Below are 19,883 nucleotides of genomic sequence, written 5' to 3' on the forward strand. Positions count from 1 at the left end.
CGAAAGAGGAAAAGAAAAAAACAGACCTTCATAGGCTGGAGTCACGTGGTCGGTTCTGTACGAGGGGCACGTCGACGGGTTTCGTGTTGGGCGACGACGTGCCCAGCGCGAAACTTCGCGACGGCACTTTCTTCTTTATCGTTCCGCTTTTGTATTGCTATTCTGCGCATGCGTGTTCAGCACCCGTCGCTCGGTCGCGGCCGGGCGACGTGAACAAGCGGGACGCGCGCGTGCGTCGGGGAACCCGGTCCCCCCGCTGTACAGCGCGTGAAACGAAACTCACCCTTAAATTTACGTCGCGGTGATCCGCTGACCACGACTACGCGGTTCGCGACAACAGCGACACGACGGCCCCGCCACGAGGGACGAAAAATGCGCGACGTCAACGGCAAGTGGATACGGGGAGGGCATGTATGTGTGTGTGTGCGTATATATATATATATATATATATATATATATATATATATATATATATATATATATATATATATATATATATGCCACTCTGCACGCACACATACGCTTACCTACTACTTGCCTACTCTCTATCTTTCTATCTCTCCGTTTTTTACTGTGAACGCTAAGCATTCTCTAAGAAGTTAACTGGCGTACAAGAAGCATTTTCCTGGTTCAGCTAAACAACACTGCAATCAGGGCTAAAACACAAGGGAAATATTGGAAACATTTCGGCGCGCACACAGTAGACGAAAACAAAAGGCGAGAAGACAAACGGGCGCGTTCGTCTATTGTGTACGCGTCGAAATGTTTCCGATAATGTATTCAAACCAACTCGCCCAGCTCTCCATACTATTACAAGGGACATAGCATATATGACGTAAAACCCATATGTCATATAGTACAAAAAAAAAAAAAAACGCCAGGCCTGCGCTGAAACCGCAGCACAGTCACAGCGAAAGCTGGAAGAGCGGCGTTTCTAGAGCCCGTTCTAAGCTCTCTTGGGGCTACAATACAAGTACACTAGAAAGGTACCCACTACGCCATAAATCACAATTTTTGTGAAGTTGGGAAGCACCTACTAAGCCATTATTCGTCATTCTGCGGAGAAGCGAGGCACCAGCTACACGTTTGTAAGGCATTATGTGCACTTTGTTTACGTGACGACTGATGACGATTAAGAATTGTGGCTCAGCCCTTGTAATGGGTTGGAAGCTTTAAACGGCTCACCAGTTTCGTAATTCGCATGGGGTGACGCCCGGTCGCTATTTCCTTCTCCCGTCATGCTGTATAACATACGTTGACGTGGGAGAGAGACGGGGGGTGGGGGGGCGAAGAACTTTACTGAGACCCCGAGGAAATGGATCATGCGCTTATGGGCTTCCTTGGCAACCAATACAAGTGCACTTGCGAGGAACCCACTACGCTATAAATCATTGTAATTTTACTGGGACCCCGAGGAAATGGATCATGCGCTTATGGGCTTCCTTGCCAACCATTACAAGTGCACTTGCGAGGAACCCACTACGCTATAAATCATTGTAATTTTACTGGGACCCCGAGGAAATGGATCATGCGCTTATGGGCTTCCTTGCCAACCATTACAAGTGCACTTGCGAGGAACCCACTACGCTATTAATCATTGTAATTTTTGAGAAGTAGGGCAGCAGGCACTGTGCCATTTTTCGTCATTCTACGGAGAGCCATGGTACCTGCTAAACGCATGTAAGGCATTATGCGCACTTTGTTGATGCTGTGCCTGATGACGATGAAGAATTATGGCAAAGCCCTTTGTAATGGGTTGGAAGCATTCAACAACCTATTCGTTGCGCAATTCGCATATGTGACGCCTCGTTACATTAACTGTGAAATAATTGATAGTCTGTACAAACTAAGCGACGACTCCGTACGCATAACGTTTGCTCGGGCATGCCGAGCAATCCTACTCGTTATACAAAGAAGCTTGCAATAAGTTTGCATAAAGAAAGTGTTACTTATAGCAATTTGTACTGAGCACTTTAACTTTGTTAAATGTAACACTTTCATTAATTTTTTGCGATGTGTCGCTCATGACACGCAGTGCGCGACAACAGCCAATACAGAGCCCCCATCGGCTGAAACGATGCCAAGAGGCTATTTTAGGACGTTATCGGTGCGCGCCAAACGACGCGGGCTGCACGATTACTCCTAAGTTGTACACCATTTGTTCGATATAAAGAAACGACGACATCGCGCATTGGGCGGCAAAGACACGTTATAGGCGAGAGAAGGGGTCGAGACCTCGGAAATCGTGCTTCGAAAAGAACGCCGCCACCTGCCTATTCACGTATGCTATACGAGGCCACGGAGGAAAAAGAATAATTCCATACGGAGATTGCAGCCCTTGCTCATTCGTTCATGCGTACACGCGCGATTCCTTAACTTCGTGTGTGTCCCGTCAGCCATGCTGTGTCCCGGAGCTGGTACACCGCACGGTTTGCTGTTACACTCCTCGGAAGACTCCGAACACGATTCCCAACGACCAAAAGAGAAACCCACCGAAAGCGTCAAACACGGACCGTCATGTATATATACGCTACGTAAGAAAGCTTTCCGGGTACACGAGTGCGGTCAGCGGCAATCATTTTTTCCAAACGCTTTTTCTCCCGCATGCCTTACGCGAGTAGGATACACCCGCGCGAACCAAACGCGTCCCCGCCATTTTTCTTCTTCAGGCGCGGTTTCCTGCAGTGTCAAAAATCGACGTCACGTGTTCTTCCTTCGGCGTGACGCGCGAACAAGCGCGTCACAGTTCCCCACCTCTTTCCGCGATGTTTGCCCAACGCGCCGGCGCGCTAAGTCGATAGCACACAGCTGTCGACCGCGCGCTTATAAGACACCACCGAGCGCTATATAAGGTGTATACATATATACGTACGTACGAGGGGGGTCAGACACGATCTGCCTTATGTGCAGTTCAACCGTCGTCCCACAGCTACGAGCGCTGGTGCATGAGGAAGGCAGTGTATACAATCGCGTTCTATCGCCATACACCCAAGCCCTCAGTTTTCTATTTCTTCATCAAACTCTTTTCTTTAGTGAAAGAGAGAACACCACAGGAATCGTCACGCGTCCGTTCGACCACAACACGAGTACTACGAGATGAGATGCAAGAAAGAACGAAAAGGAAAATGGCGCCCATTCCCCAGTGACAAGCACACGCACGCTGTTTATGCCTACACGCCACTTATTCATTCAGCGCTGCCGCCGTCAAGGCGTGAAGAAGCGCTGTCGTCAAGAAGAGAACCGTTGTATTACACAGTCCGAGCGGAGGGATGGGAGAGTTCGATACCTCATACATGTGTCTTCGTGCCTTGTTCGGGATCTCAGCTATTTCTAGTCCTTCCGCGCACCTCCCTTCGATTGTCCGTCTATGGCTGCGCGATAAGAAGAGGACGATCGAGGCACGCAGTCTGACATTATCCGCCGCACGCGTGACACCAACCACCTCCGTATACACACAGCGAGTCGCTGTATATTCTACCGCCTATTGAATTCAACGCTGAATAGGAGCGATCGCGTTTTGGTTTTTTTTTTCGCTGATGCCGGTAGGTACCTGCTGCCGGTAGGTACGCATCTCGATGTCTCAAAAAACACGCACGCGAAGATGAGTCTGCAGAGATCGACGAAGACCCGCACGTATACCCTGTATGGCAGCGATGTGCTAAAACTCCCGAAAAAAAAGAAAAAAAATGGGAGGGGGTCTATTCTTGGACCCACGAAACGCTTGTATGGTACACAAGGCGTGAATACTATACACGGCAATTTCGAAGACCGTCACGACATCGCGGAAGGAAACGAATATACAAACAAAAATAAGCGGTGTATACGGGTTCGTGTGTGTCTGCGGCGGGGACCTCTAGAAAATGAAGACCTTTATATATACCCTTTGAACTGACTGCTGCGAAGGATGACGCGTATCATTTATGAGAAGCTTTCTCCGTTATAGTTTAGTATTTGAGTCTGTGCTACTTAAAAAAGAGACACCCTGGTCACGTTCACTCGCGTTCACGCTTCCCGAGGACGATGCACTGTGGGGCTAACGAAAATTGATGGCCCCCGGGTTCGATCCGCTCATCGTGATGGTATAGAATCGGTTGTCACTCAGAGAAGTTGGAATGAGCCGAAATAAACGAAGTACGAGTAGAGGCGGGGGTCTCGTTTTAATGTACAAGCGGACGTGAAGCGAGGTGACACTGCTGGTAAGGAGTGGAATTAACCCTCTGCGTCCCTTTTGACATGTCCGTAAAGAAACGGATCCCCTTACCGCGTGAAACCAGTGTGAAGCGAAAATAAATCTTGTCATATATGGGTGCCAGATTCACAATCTCATAGTGAGGTATCACTTGGGTGTTTTTGACTTCGAACGAAGAAAAATGCGTGGGAAGAGGTTGACAAAACCGGAGTCGTAACAAGCGTATTGATGATGATAATAATAATAATAGTAGTAATAATAATAATAATAATAATAATAATAATAATAATAATAATAATAATATCTGGGGCTTAACGTCTCAAAACCACGATATGATTATGAGAGACGCCGTAGTGGAGGGCTCCGGAAATTTCGACCACCTGGGGTTCTTTAACGCGCACCTAAATCTAAGCACACGGGCCTGAAACAGTACGCCTGAAACAGTACGTCTCAGAAATAGATGGTTGTACCAAGAGAGAGAGAGAGAACTTTATTTTAAAAAATTCCGGCGAGCTCTTCGGGGATCTGGGCGAATAAGCCAGAAAATATTAATTAATAGAAATACTAACCGGCACAAAAAGATGGAACATTGAAGGAAACATGCACACAGAGGACCAACGCTGAACTTCGCGATAAGCTCGCAGTATGTGGTTAAACCTGTAATTTGCGGCACCAACCTGCCTGAACTAAAGCATTAATTGACAAAAAAGAAACGGGATCGCTTCCGTGTAAGAGATGAAGCAACACCTGATTGAGAAAAAAAAAAAAGACGAAAGAAAATAAAACATGCTACATATGGTTACTGGTCGTACCGCCAGGGGTGTAGCGAGAAAAGTTTCTAGAAAGGCGAGGGGCGTTCCGACCCCACTTGTGTGTGTTCGTGTGTGTGTTTGTATGTGTGCGCGTATATTATATATACCAATACAAGATGTCAATATTTCGGTGGGAGGTGGGGAGGGGGTCGACACTCCCAAACCACCCCCCTGGTTACGTCACTGATAAATGCGTATGCCAATAAACGTCATCGACATTGTCATTCTGCCGTCAGCCATCTCTGGGGCTCTAGTTATTCCCCATAGACCAAAGCGCACAGTTTTCTTACGGGAGAAACGAGATCGCACGGGCCAGACTTCACGCGACGTGGCATTCTCAAGAGGCCCCCGGGGGTATACAGTAATGCGCGCTGTTGCCTCGGCGTTTCACGTGAGCGTCCCGCTCCGCTTACGGCGTGAAGAGAAGAAAATGAGGGGGCGGAGAGGGGGGGGGGGCGAAGGGGGGGTAGGCGAAAGCCGAAGGTAGTGCATGCGTGGGCGTATACATACCTTGCGTCACGCGAGCTCCAAAGCGTGAGCGCCCTGACCGTGCACGTGTGTGCGCACCGTGGAAACACACTAACACACTTGACGTGACGACTTGTGAGCCGTACGGCTTAAAACATGAGAGACCATTCTAACTGAGGTGAGATGACGCCTCCGCCAGCTAAGAGATGAAGCTGAAGCTGGAAATGATGCTCGAGTTTTTTGGCACTCTAACCTGTAATGATGTACGTTGATAACAATTGATATTACGTTTTCTTACCATTTTCCTACGCATTTTTTAATACATGCATGACCCTAGTCTACAAAACGTCTCCTTCATTTTATGCATCGCTAAGTTGCTAACAAAACTCGAAACTTGATGTGACCATTGAAGTAAATGTTAAGAGAAACTCATCTTGCATGTAAACGCTTTTTTTTTTTTCGAAAGACTGCCCTTAGGCATAATAATAATTGATTCAAAAATACACGAACGCTTTCATCTTTCTGATCGAGCCTCATGCTTAACTTGTTTGTGCTCTTATTTGCAGATGTGTCATTCTTTGTTTTGGTTGATTTTCGTGTAACTATATTTTTAAGTGACCTGTGGCTGACCTACAATGCTCTTACTGTATTATACCAAATACTACCGAAAAGAGTACTGGTCCAAATAGTTTGTATTCATTTCCTTTTTGAGATTGTGTAAAAAAGGATTGATTGATTGATTGATTGATTGATTGATTGATTGATTGATTGATTGATTGATTGATTGATTGATTGATTGATTGAAGCGTATTGCTTTGAAGTGTCGTGCAGCTGCGGTGGTTTAATAGCAGAGCGTTCACCCCAAATAAGGGAGGCGCTGCCGCTAGGCACGCGCCGCTTCTATAGGGACAGAGGTATACGCCGACCTGGCACTCGGAGTGTATCGCGAACTACCCTATGCGCGCGACGCTAGCTTCTTCCAGCTAAACAAAGTAAGAGCGAGACGGGCCCTGAACACTAGCCACGCGCTTTTCACGCGCACGCTCGGAAAGCAATCCCGCGCGTCATTAACAATCTTTTAAGAAACGCGGTCTGAGGCAGTTTCTCAGCGCACGCGACACACCCAAAAGTGCGCACGTTTGCTATTACTTCGATATAAATAATCGCTGTCAACTTACTCCTAGACACTTACGTGCATGCGTATGTGGAGGGGCCCACAACATACTTTCCGGCTCAAACTTTCTCGCTTAATTACTCTGTAAAAAAAGTGTTTTACTCTTAAATGTGGAGAGCTCCGTGGGCATGTATCATTTTCTTTTTTGGCCTCTCACACCTTACGCTTCGCATCTCGGGTAGGTGGGTGAAAAAAACGTTCTCAGAACCGATGTCCCTACATTTTTTTTAAGGACCACTTTCTCTGGAGCAAGTATACCGTGGGCACACGTTCCTTCACCGTCACATTACTGCCAAGTGTCACACGCGAACTCGAGACATCGCGATTCGCACGGGCGCCGAGATGAAGCAGCAGCTATGGCTCCGCTACGGCATTCAGGGCAGCAGCAAGAGCGCGCAGCATGCGACGCTCTCGAGAGGTTTTTCGAGCGCGCGCTCTTTCGCGAGCCTTTTGTGCAACTGTCAAGAGGGATGAAAAATTTTGAACGCACGGCGTGCCCCTTGCTTGGGGCCCGCTGTTGTCTGGCGATGATTTACCATTCCGAAAGACTTCGCTACGTGCCAGCGTCATCATCTCCCGCTATCAGCTCCCTCTTCCTTGCGTTTCACGCACACGGGGACACCTGAAATTACGGTAACGTAAATACTTTACTAGTCCGAGCACCCCCTTCGCGATAAGAAATTTATAAAAAGGGAAGACGAGACTACATCGTTCACACTTTAGAGTGCGGTCTGAGGCATGTCTTGTGTTCTACTGTATGACGTATCTCTTGTTTTTAGTATGGTATAGTTCGTTTGCTTAGAGAGAAAGAGTAGCCGATGCCGCCATCATGGCACTAAACTCTCCCATTCATCATTTTAATAACAATAATAATAAAAGGCTCCCATGCGGGAGTGGAAACGTCTATGTTATGAACTTTCGAGGTCGGTGTCCGCTTGTTATTGTCCCATGTCCGTTCCCGGCCAGACGGTTTTCCGTCCGACTCTTGACCTCAGAAAGGAACGTCTTTGTTGAACATTGGTTAAAGTTACACGCAACACTCTTTTTATGACGTGAATGCATAGCACGATGGCGCGCAACATATTTACGAAAGTGCCTAAAATAAACTCTGAAGACGAAGAAATAGACAGTTTTATAGACTATGTTACGGATGGGTTCCGGTGCCGCCATATTGGGCTGTAGCCTTCCCGTTTCGTATCTTTTAACAACTAAACGAACGGTGCTATACAGTGGACGTGTATACGCATGAAAACGGTTGGGTCGGTGCATTCGACGTTTCATGACCTTATCAATTCACGTCGCGAGATATTAAATAAGAAATCATTCGTTTAACAGCCCTCGTGGCGTCGCTCGTGTGCCTTACGTGAAATCGTCGATACTTCGGAGACATAATTCAGTACAGTGGAACCTCGTTGATACGATTCTGCGTAATACATTTTTTCGGCCTTGCACCCTTTTCTTTTTATTCCCGGCCAACATCCCTGGGGGATAATGTGACTTCACGCATTTAATACGATCACATTTTTGCCCCAAGGTTGGATGACACGACAGAAAAAGTGTATCTTGGCCGATATACCTAGAAATCGTATTTGTTCTTCGGTGTCGAAGTTCAAACCGCGTTTCAACAAGCTACGATCTGCACGCTGCAGAGCCGCTGAGGCCACAGCGGCGTCGGTTTTGCGGCGAAAAGATCGCTGCCAGGCGATCTTTGAGCCGCAAGAAGAAGAAAGTGCAGCTCAAATCGACCAGCTACTTCAACGTTGCTCAATAAAAACAACTTGCTGACGACTAGTATACGTATTTTCATCCTCTCTCTAACCTCTTTGGTTAATACAATGTTTGTATAATAACGTTTTGTTTTCCAGTTCCCGCGAAAGACGTATCAACGAGATTCCACAGTGTAACCACCTTCCGGGCAGCCGGCGTGCTAAATGGACCACGCGGGGAAACCGGTATAATGGCGGCGTGAGGGCAAATTAATCGGCACCTGGAATCGCGGTAAACCTTGTTAACGACCAAACCAGTTTCACGGAAATGAACGAAGTAGAGCAAGATTGATGGGCGAGAAAATTAGCATCCAGCCAAACGATAAAACGAGGATTTCTCGAGGGATCCTGTAGCGCTTGTTTTTCTTTTATTTATTTTTTTTTTCGCGGCACGCCGGATCACCTGAGGCGGTAGACGGCAATTACAACGCTGGTGGCGATATCACTGTCCAAACACAGCGCGTTAAATATGTTTGATGGGTGTTTGCGTCGACGAAGGAAGACATTAAAAAGTGTGGAAAGAGACGAGTTAGCATTACCTTTCGTTACCTCTGATTACGCTGAATTACCTCAATATTCATCAGTTATAGGAAAAGCTGGTATTCTTGGAGCAAGTTTATCGTAAGCATCACACAGCAGGCTTAAGACAAACTCGTGTTCTTTTCTTTTTGTTTTTTGCTGTTCTTAAGGGGAACGCATTAAAAGAACGTGTTCTTTAGAAATGTCACACGGGCCCTTACGCATTCGACAATGACGCAATCTCTTTATACTTCTTCCGTTTCTTCTGAATCGTCTTGATTTTCGTATACCCCTTCTGACCACTCTTGTAAAATAAGACAGCTATTCCGATGTTTTCTTTTTCTATTCTATTTGTTTACGTTCCCTGAAGTGTATTATGAATGTGTTAATTTGTTTATTCCATGAATATTTTTGCTAATGTGTGTATAAATTGCATCGCCCTTTCCCCTTGGAGTGTATACCCCTGTTCCGGAGAGTAAATATAAATAAATAAATAAATAAATAAATAAATAAATAAATAAATAAATAAATAAATAAATAAATAAATAAATAAATAAATAAATAAATAAATAAATAAACACGTTTATGTTTGGTTGCGCTGTGTGGTCCCAAGTGGCGCCACCAACCCGACCGCTCACGTTTACGTCACCGGTATCCCAGTAATCCGCAAATGAAAGAACTGTAGAAGCGTAGACATTTGGACGAGTTTATATGGTTCCATTTTGATAATTTCAAAAAGTTTCGGTTGCGAGTATGCGCTTGTCCTTGTATGTTCTTTCTTCGCCTCTGTTAGTGTTGCGTTACTAATTATCATCAAAATGGAGAGAAGTTTGCGGACAAACTCCTTCCGCAATGTTAAAGCGTAGGCTCGTCCTGTTAAGTCTCGGCTTATACTGTCCCGTTACAGCGCCTACTCACGTAACGTAGCGAGTCGTCTCCTCTCTTCTTAATTGCTTTCTTTCCGCAAAAAGTAAGGGACGGATCTTCCTCCGGCAACAACGTCGACATTACGCAAACGCACTTACAAAACAAAACAAAAATATTTTACAAAAAATCACATACGGTTGACCGCTCTGATGAGTGCAATCTCGTTCCGAGCCGAGGGTTTTCCTTACTTCTATGTATAAACTCGAAAAAAGACGCAGTTTCGTACAAAAAAAAAATATATCTAGGTCCTTGGTTCGAAGCGAGAGGCGTGCATGCGCAGCTGTAGCCCATCCGTGAAAGAAACGAAACCCTCCTCCCTCACACCCGTTATTCCCTTCCGCTATCGCCTCCGAGATCTGTGACGATGGCAGGTATACACTTAGATAAGCAGCGCCGCCCAAACTGCTGGGGGCCATTGGGCCGATCGCGATAAGGAAAGAGCCTGCGTGCCTCAAGGCACTTAGAGAGGGGGCAATCTCCTTCCCTCACCCCCTTTCCTCGACGGGAATGCCACAATACCGTAATTACTCGAGCCTAGGCCAATGCTAAGTTTAGAAGATGAACACTATAACTGCGAGTCGGAGAAAATACTAGGCTGTGTGTTAAAACGAACGCACGACAGAGAGAGAGAGAGATAGTAGCGATAACTTTACGATGCCCAATAAAGCCGAGAAAAAATCTCCCCATTTGCGCAAGGCGGTCACTAGCAAAACGCCAATGCTCAAGACGTAGACCCGAGTTAGCAGGCACATCAACAAAACTTCAGTTGGGGCTATAGTTGCATGGGCGTCGGCAGGACGTTGTATGTGGTGGTTCAAACCCGTGTTGGATCGCCGCTGAGGGGAGGGGGGGGGGGGAGCGTTGGTGCAGATTGGGTGGGAGGCAAGTGCTGGTGGGGCAAGTGCCCCTTTAGCACCCCCTTGCCGACGCCCATGGCTAGTTGGTACATAATCCTGACGTTATGTATGTGGCGTCTTTTCTACGTGGGGTGTCACATGTTTGCGCTGCAACATTAACGTTAGTAGCGAGGAGACCACAAAAAACGAGAGAAACCGCAGTGGCATGCACAGAATGAATTGCAATCGTTTTCGCTTGTCATGTTTTGTTGACGTGCACCAAAAACATCGATAAGTGTGGCGTTCGTTGCATTCCGCTCCCCAGCAGAATGCGGCGCTCGCGCTGCAGGAACTCGAACCCGTGACTTAATATGACATGGATTTGATTTCGCTGGCATTTCGTATATTCGCATACATTTACGCGATTTATCTTTAAGCCTTCATGGTCGTCGGTATCATTTTAGCTTATTCGATTAGTATCGGTCAAGAATCTTTCGTTGATTGATTGATTGATTGATTGATTCATTGATTGATTGATTGATTGATTGATTGATTGATTGATTGATTGATTGATTGATTGATTGATTGATCACTCCGCAGCCGTGAAAAGCCGTAGTGGGCGTGGGTTCCGTATTACACTAGACCACTCAGTTTCTTCAACGTGCGATCGTATGAAATTACACTAGTGTTTCAGCATTTCGCCCTCATCGAATAGCGGCGACCAGAAATGAACAGCGACCTTGAAATGAACACCAGAACGCCATTATAGCCGCTGAAGCAATAAAAAGAAGGGGTCAGCTTCTTCGAGGCCTGCTTAACACGAGTAAATACGGTAACGCCTCAGGAAAGGTTGAGAAAGGAACGAGAAAGAACCAAAAATGAGAAACAAACGGATAAGACAGAAAAATAGTATGCCGCCTGACAAGAAAAAAAACAAAAACAAAAGAGAGCGAACGAGGCAGAGAAACACAACCAACCGGACGCGGTTTTTTTTCGTACGCACAGCCCACGGACGGAATGCGGTCCATTTTGCCAACTTCCCGAAACTTGGAAGTGAGGAAAGGGAATCCACTCCTCCTCTCTCTCTTCGTGTAGTAGTAAACTGTACCAAGCCCCACGCGGCGACGCGACGCGCCTCAAGTCTTTCCGCATTTCCGGAGGCATTTTGCCACGCTTTCGGGGCCTGCCTGGCCTCGCGGGCGAATCCTCTCTCGGTACGGCTTGCGCTTCCTTTGTAGACTGTCGCCGCGGTCGTCGTCGACGGAATACTTCATCCCGGGCGCGAAACGAAGCGATCGAGCTGCACCGAACTGTTCGATTAATGCGACTCGAAAGTGCGTTACGTTTCTTCTAATTCGGTGCACCATGTGTAAGGATTTTGAAGAAAGACACGGGAGTAGACCGAGAACGAAATGCACGTGACCTATAAACGATTTTGCGTAAGACACATGGGCACCGCCACCTCGGGCTGTTAAGCGAATGTTTTCCTAATTTTTGTACATCGCGTCGTGAATTAACATGGTCGTGAACCATGTAACGCACCAGCCCAACCGTTCGCATGCGTGTACGTCTACCGTAGCACTGTTCGTTTACTTAAATCGCCAGGCCTGCGCGGAACACGCAGCACAGTAACAGCGAAAGCTGAAAGAGCGGCCTTTCTAGATCCCAATGTAGACTCTCTTGGGGCAAATACAGGTACATATGCAAGGTACCTAATACGTCATTAATCATCGTAATTTTCATGAGCAAGGGAAGCACCCACTGTGCCAATTTTGGTCATTTTACAGATAAGCGAGGCACCCGCTACACATATGTAAGGCATTATGTGCACTTTCTGCTGCGGCTGATGACGATGAAGAATTATGGCTGAGTCCTTTGTAATGGGTTGGAAGCATTCAACGACCGACTCGTTGCGCAATTCGCATTGTGTGACGCCGGGTTGTTATTTTACTCTTCTACCACGCTACATTAAATATGTTAACGCGGTTCCTTGCCCGACATGACGCCTGTATAGGGTCTTTTTGTGAAGGAGTTTCAAGCTCCAGCGTGGTTCTGTGCAATAAAGAAAAAAAAAAAAACAGCATGACTTTGTGGTAGTGTGATCGACCGCCACGCAGAGGGCCCGGTTTCAAATCTCAGCTGATCCTAAAAAGTTTTTCTTGTTTCATGTGTGTGTGTGTGTGTTTTTTTTTTTTTTTTAGCGCCATAGCGTAAGGACACCGGCGGCGGACAACCACGGCGTCGAAATCGGCTGTTGTTGGGATCTCATAAGAGCCTTCGCTGTAAAACACAAAACGCACACCGTATAGCGGGGGATTCCGGCTCCATTTCGACCCCCTGGGGTTGTTTATAACGCGCACCTAATTCTAAGTACACGGATGTTATTGCATATCGCACCCCATCGAAATACGACCGAGCAAGGTATCCGCGAGGTATAAGGTATCTTACGACAATTGACAGTGACGTTTAAAAGCAAAGAGACTGGCTTCGCGCACGTTTCGTCGCCAGTACTTATCGACCACGCAGTCGTCGCGAGTCAACCACGCGCGGCAGCAAAGCCGCCACGGGACCACCTTTTTATAGCTTCCCTGTAACGAGTCAATGACTGCTGCCGCCACACGAGGCGTGGCTCCCTACGGCACACTAAATAGCCTCTGCTTGCAAGGTGTTCAATCAGCAGTTAGCGGCTTGTTGGCCAACGGGACCGCCGCCTTAATTGCTTCCAAACAAATCAAACCGGCAGTGAGTGACGCGGGTGCTGTTACACTCGCTGTCAAAACAGCGACGTCTATATTGGCTTTCAGCGAATGAACTCTGGCGGAGCACCGAATCCTTTCGGCGAACCCGTCGCGCCATAGCTATTCTATAGTGGGCCGAGGCGTTACGATGCTAAGGTAGAGGGTTCGATTCCAGTCCGCATCTTTTTAATGTGGCACGACCGAACCCACTACAGACAAGTGTTGTCATCCTGTGATGTGGGCTGTTATGATGATGTAAGTGTACGCTTGCCAAGGCCGGCTGCGTGACCCATATAGCGCTCGCTCCTAATTTGTCGTCTTTCTTCTCCATGAGCTCCCAATGTAGGGTAGCAAACCGTTTGGCTTGTTCTGGTTAACATTCCCGTCTTTCGCCTTTCTTCCGTCCCTCTTCAACGTGCTTCGCGTAAAAAAAAAAAAAAAGGGGGAAAGAGAGATCCGTCTGCGGCCACGCAATATTGTCACATATACCGGAAACACCGCATGATCGGTCTACTGATGCAGCGCTCCATGCGTCCCACAAGAAGGGTTTATCTTTGTCTATTGTTTTTTTTTTTTTTTAGCCCGCTCCGTAACACTCCGAAAGATACACCGAGGAATCGGATCCGGCGGAAGGCAGTTGCAGCTGTAGAAGCGGCAGTGCGTTGCATGGAGTCGCGGTGTTGGAAACCCGAGCCAGAGCGTGTAGAGATAGGACGACGGCGTTACTGCCACGTGCGCTTTATAGAGATAAGTCGAGCGCTACGCCACTAATGTTGAAGATTGCGCAAGCCGGTTTGTCATTTCTGAACTGAAACAGCGCAAAAAGAAAGAAACGGCGGAGTCAGTCAAACGAAAGGACAGAGCGCACTGTTACGCTACGCGACAGCAATACTTCGACGTCATTTACGCCGTTAACACTACACATACAGATGAAAAATAATATTGTATGGGGTTTTTACGGGCCGAAGATCACGATATAATTAGGAAGCACGCAGCAGCGGAGGGAGGGAGGTTCTGAATTAATTTTGACCACGTAGGCTTCCTTGACGTGCACCTAAATTTAAGCACAAGAGCGTTTTGCATTTTGCTCCGATCGAAATGTGGCAATCGGGCCCGCGGCCTCGAGCTTTAAGCGCAGAGTTTCAGAAGATAACCCTTTGCCACATGGCGTCCTCATTTAGAGACGCGACTCCCTTTTGCCATTTGTGTGCGCTATTAACAAGGAAGAGACCGCAGATACTGACCTAATGGTAAATTAAGTATACTCGTTACCTAAAGTCCGCTTGCATCACTCATGGTTTAAATATCTTGCTACACACGATAGCTTCGATGAGGGCATTAGCGTGGGCGTGCGGCGATTCGGCCGGAATTTCAAAATATTTTACCTTTATTAGGAATGATCACGGCCAGCAGATAACTATCGCACGTGGTCGCTAAGTTCGCTGTATGAAGAAATATACCATGACTGACTGTACTATAATTCCATAATTATGTTGTATTTGCTGTAAATTACACGACAATTTATTCTAACACTTCTGCTTCCCTTAAATTTGGTCTCCACATCCTTGGCATCAAATTACGCAAACTTCTGCGTAATTTGATTCTGCGTAATTTGAACGGCTCACTATCTGCGCTGGCGTTGCGGACAACAAGAAGCTTCGCTTGATAAGTTAAAGTGCCAGCGAAGGTAGCAAGTTACTCCGACGCGAAGAAATCTCGTCACGGCTTTCGAAATAGTTCCGAGGTGTAGTATACAGTATTTGTGAAACGTTTCGAACTGTATGGAAAGTAACCAGACTTGGGACACACGCGGAGGAGCGCAGTAAGCGAAATTTTCGAAAGCTATAATAATATTAATTGTTGGGCCTTTACGTCCCAAAACCACGATGTGATTATGAGGAACGCTCCGGAAATCTCGACCACCTGAGGTTCTTCAACGTGCACCTAAATCTAAGCACACGGACCTCGAGCACCGTCGCATCCATCGAAAATGCGGACGCCGCGGCCGGGATTCGATCCCGCGACCTTTGGGTCGACAGTGGAAAATTTTCGAAAGCAACGCCAGCTTACACACGACTGGTGCGCCATTTAGAAAGCAGTGCTTCTCAGTGAGTTTGTGAACAGTCATGGCCAGGTACAGTATTCGTGGGAAGACTTGAAGCTAAACGAAGCTTCAGCGTCGACTTGTGAGCCCGCGTACTGATCCCCTGTTGAACACCCGCTGCTTCGAAGCTCAGTGAATTCGCAGAATACACTGTCATCTTTGAATCAAAGGTAAACATTCGGCAGACGTCAACCATGCTATGGGAACACCGCCCTCTACCTATTGACAAGGCCCACGGCAGGTATCTGCGAACCTCGCTGCACGTACTATCGCGATGGAAAGAAACGCGAACAGTGCGGCATATACGCGTTTTCATGTTCCACATTTCTTTGCAAATGGTTGTAGCCTGTATAGTAATAAAAATCCACTAGTAGAGTCATCCATGATACAATCAAGGATCACTCTAGCATCATTTTATTGCCACCAAGGTCAGAGCGCGATGTAAACGGCGCGTCTCACTGTTCGCGTTTCTTTCCGTCACCCCTGTACATGACTCCGTAAGCGCCGCTCACCTCAGACCTTCTCAATACTGAAGAAGCCAGTCATACAAATCAGATATAAACTTCGTTGGAGCTTTCGCTCCCTTTGAACTCATCGTAATCTTTGTGTTTCACCAGTTAACGGACATGTTGAAAGGCTCGGATCTTCAAAGTGGTCATTCAGTTGTCCCTGTTGGAACAGAAGGAAATGCCTTCCGCACTATTGCACTTATTTACAGGTTCCCTTCTCATCTCAAGGCACTACTGGGTTGTCTCCGGCTATGTTTTATGGTCGTCAAACGGTTTCCACCATGCTCAGATTCCTAAATTGTACACAGCCGTCGTTAGTAGTCCACCCCGAACCTCTGGATATAGATGCCACGTTTTTTTTTTAAGGCATCCGTCGCAAGACCTCGACAATCGCCTGGGCTAGTGCTGGCCTAGAAACTTTCGAGCGAGGGCGTGGAACCGCTTGCATTGGCACATAAAGACACATCAATCGGAAAGCGCCGGCTTGCCCTATACCATCGCCACAGACCGGACATCCGACGATGTTCGAGACTTCGTCGCCTGAAGCGGCATCTCCCAAAGACTTGCGACACTAATCACCGAGAGAGCAATGCCCGGATAACGATGGCTGCCGGATGCGGCAAAAACGCCGAGCTACTGACATGCCCCCTCTAGACTTGTTCTACGACACCGAGTCACCCGAGGAAGTGCGTAGCCGGGGCAACCCAGCGATTCCCCCGGCAATCGCGCGCTTTCCACGGCCTCCTCAATCGCGCACTTGCCGAGGCGGTGGCGTCCTCTCTTGTGCGGTTCTCAGTCGGATGTTCCAGAAACATTTTTCGCGTTTTGGGGTAAGTTACGGCGATTAATTCTTGTTTGTTTCTGTAGTTTATATTAGTTTAGACGTTGTTACTTTATTTTGTACTTGTTTTTAGCATTGTTAGCCTTGTTTTAGGCATGTACTTACCACTGCGTGACCATGCGACATTAGACAGTGAATGGACGACAAGCCGGGCCCCTAAAGTGAAAAGAAAGAAAAAGAAAGAAGCCCGCAAGCCGCAAAACCCGAGCTCGAAGTCGGCGGGGCGGCTTTCGCCTTCCGGGCGCGTGATCAAAGGAACGCCGAACGGTTCCAAACGCTCCGTGAAACCTCCACTCGATGTTCGCAGCTGTGCCGCGCGGCTGGGTATATTGTACGGCCAAATCCGGAGGAGCTCGGCACGCTGTTTTTCCACGCCTATACCTATAGGTCGTACAGAACAGCGTCCCAGACCCCGGGTTTCCGAGAAAAGAAAAAAAAAGCATCGCTAATACCAGAGTCCTTCAGCTAATACTGTATGCAACAGCTCCTGAGCGGAGCGGCGACACATGCAAGCGAGTCCGCCGCAATCGACGGAACGGCGCCTACGACCGAAACGTGGGAGTGTGCAAAAGCTTAGCGCAAGCGAAACTGAAGAAACGAGTGTACGAAGGCCAAACAACTCGATCGACTCGGCAGATCGATTTCTCAAACTCATCGTCGAAGTCTCCCGTGAACGGAAACGTGCTGCCCATGCGAAAGAACTGACCCAGTAACGCCGCGCAAAATCATATATTCTCCGTAGCTCGGAAATACTGCGTCAAAAAGAACGAAACGAAAATCTTGTCCACAGGCACGGAGGTCTTGCAGTGAATCGCTAATGTGCCGTCTTCTCTTTAGGACCTGGGCTTGAAATTTATTCCCAGTTATACGGGACGGCGTTTCTTTTTTTCAAGGTTGGACACCCCAGCGACCGACAGACCGGCCGGCACAACTAAGTCTGTAGGACGCGTGCTCGAAGGCGGTTGGCAAACCGGAATCTTTGATATCTCGTGCGGCGTTACACCGCAGGGGCTGTTCGGGCCGGTGTACTCGTACGTCCGTCTAGCCGGGCTGCAAAAGTGGAGCAAACTCGGCACGCGCCAAGTTTTCTTTACTAGCAGCCACAAACAGATTTCCGATCAGGACGGCACACGCGCTGTTCTCGCGTCTATCGAGAAAATAAACAAGAAAGGAAATACGAAACAAACGAAGAGTCGCAAAACTACTTTGCGCTCCGGGGCAAAGAAGCCGTGCGATCTTTACAGTGGTCTCGCGAGACCCCAGAAATAACCGCGGAAAAAAAAGTGATGAGCACCGGTGTCGCATCTCAGGAGTGTACACGGTGGCTTTCGTTTTCTCGGTCAATAAATCCACTTGCCACGGAACACGCAGCGGTCAACACGTGACAGTTTCTAAAAGAGTGTCCGAAACACGTCGCGTTGAGCGAACGAGAGAGCCGCCGGCGCGCAGTGAGCGGCTTTCGGAGGAAACGTCCCACACACGGCATGGAAGTACTCACCGGCTAGCTGAGCGCGTATGTCATTCCGGGGACGATCCGCAAGCGGTCTGTGTAAAGGTCCAGGGGCGTGTCAAGTGCACAATTCACAGCACGCCGGTAGGCAGAGGCCGAAACACGGGTACAAAACCGCGCACTGACGCGGACCGCACGAACACCGAACCAACGACTGAGAGGAAACGCGCGCCATCGCCAGTGGCGACTCCTCGCCGCAGGGGCGCTAAACTCGCGCCGACTGCGACGTCCTCTCGCGTTGATCTCGAACTGTGCCGCCGCGGGAAAGCGGCGCTGCCGTTGCGCTGCGCTCCTGACTACCCATGTAATCGCTTGGCTCCAATCTACCCCGCGCACGTACGAATACTCCAAATTCGCGCCGTTTATTAACATCAGCGACGTCAAAAGCGTTTAGACGAGCGTAGTGTCGCGTTCGCGTTTGAACATTTCTCAAGACAACGTTAGGCGTTCGAAATAATTAGGACTATGACAATATGGCTGGAGGAATCCAATGGACAGATGAGCTCTGCGGTTTCACAGCCACCTGGATCGCATCGTACAGTTCCCCCCAGTTCCCCTCTACATTCCTGACGAGCGTAGAACTGGTTTTTCTTTTTGTTGGTGCTTTTAGTTTCTGTCCTTGGCACGACGCATCTCCTTTATACCCGACTCTCTGACTGGCGGCGTTTTTTTTTTTTTTTTTAAAGAAAGAGCAAAAGGAAATACTGGTTCGGCGCTTCTTCTCTGCCGGTGCCTTTTAAATCGACGCCCTTTCCTCCAGTCTCCAGTAATCTGCTTCCCGACGTCGGGCCGCATCCGTGCCGCGGCACTTCCAGCTCAGTACAACCAGTACAACGTCGTTCTTCTTATTTTTGAAAAACCCGAAAAGGACTGTCCGCTTGTCTGATACTCAATTTGTTCTCTCTTTTTGGTTCGGTGTGCGCCGACTCGGAAGCACGGTTTGTACACGAGAAAAAGTACTGTCGGGTCAGGAGGAGCTATCAACTATATCAATTTTCCTTTTTTTTTTGTTCTTTTCGTTTCGTCCTTAATGATTTTTCGTATTGGTGAAGGCTTGGAGCCCCTGCTGACCCGACAGGGTCTTCTCTCGAGGACAAACTGTACTTTCGAGTCGGCGCACCGAACCAGAGAAGAGATGGAGAATATACATAGACGTGCGCAGGGTTGCTCATCAGGTGGGGGGGGGGGGGGGGGGGAAGGTTGATCGCCGACCCCCCTCCCCCCCCTCTTAGGACTAGGGAAGGGCGCGGCCGTCGCCACCCCCCCCCCTCCCCCCATGCGCACGCCTATGTCAATATATATATTGTGAGCGCTGACTATATAGTTCATCTACATCTGTACAGAAACCATTGTAATCATCATCTTCGTTTGCCACGCGGGCTGCGCCGCTTTGGACTCACGCCGTTACTACATTGAAATATAACCTTTCGATTACTGAACTGGGCGTCGTCTCACAAGTGGTGGAGGTGCTGGGTATATATACGTACAAT

The 19,883-nt window shown here is 48.1% G+C and overlaps 1 protein-coding gene across 2 annotated transcripts in view; it reads right to left on the reverse strand.

Annotated features, from left to right (window-relative positions):
• LOC119404946 (uncharacterized) overlaps positions 1-18,576 on the reverse strand; it is a 244,579-nt gene extending 226,003 nt beyond the window's left edge. The window contains exon 1 of one of the 2 annotated variants that reach the window (XM_037671671.2): positions 18,382-18,576. The gene's annotated coding sequence lies outside the window, so the exon portion shown is untranslated. The remainder of the gene's footprint in view (positions 1-18,381) is intronic. The other variant, XM_049419131.1, reaches the window with a different exon arrangement.
• Between the last annotated feature and the right edge of the window lie 1,307 nt (positions 18,577-19,883).

This window comes from Rhipicephalus sanguineus, chromosome 9 (assembly GCF_013339695.2).
Source record: "Rhipicephalus sanguineus isolate Rsan-2018 chromosome 9, BIME_Rsan_1.4, whole genome shotgun sequence".
In the NCBI taxonomy this organism is placed as follows: domain Eukaryota; kingdom Metazoa; phylum Arthropoda; class Arachnida; order Ixodida; family Ixodidae; genus Rhipicephalus; species Rhipicephalus sanguineus.